We start from the raw sequence: 480 nt of genomic DNA on the forward strand, positions 1-480 counted from the left end.
TTAGGTAATTTATTTGGCTCTAATTTTTTAATGTAGGCACTTAGACCTATAAACTTCTCTCTTAGGACTTCTTTTAAAGTGTTCCAGAGGTTGTGTTGTGTTGTAGTGTCCTTTTCATTGAATTTCAGGAATTCTTTTATTTCTTTCTTAATTTCTCCTTTGACCCACTCATTGTTTAGAAGTATGTTGTTCAATGGCCATGAGTTCTTGTAGTGACTAGGGCTTTGTCCAGTGTTGATTTTGAGCCTTATTACATTGTGGTCTGATAGAATGCATGGGATTATTTCAATTTTTTTTTTGTATTTGTTGAGGTTTGTTATGTGGCCAATTTTGAAAAAGTTCCATGGGGTACTGAGTAGAAAGTTTATTCAAAAGATGCCTGTTAGATCCATTTGATGTATGGTATCATTTAATTCAGATGTCTCTCTGTTTATTCTTTGTCCAGTTGACCTGTCTAATGGAGACAGTGGGGTATTGAAG

This window comes from Nannospalax galili, unplaced genomic scaffold, assembly GCF_000622305.1.
Source record: "Nannospalax galili isolate Female #2095 unplaced genomic scaffold, S.galili_v1.0 scaffold186, whole genome shotgun sequence".
Taxonomy (NCBI): domain Eukaryota; kingdom Metazoa; phylum Chordata; class Mammalia; order Rodentia; family Spalacidae; genus Nannospalax; species Nannospalax galili.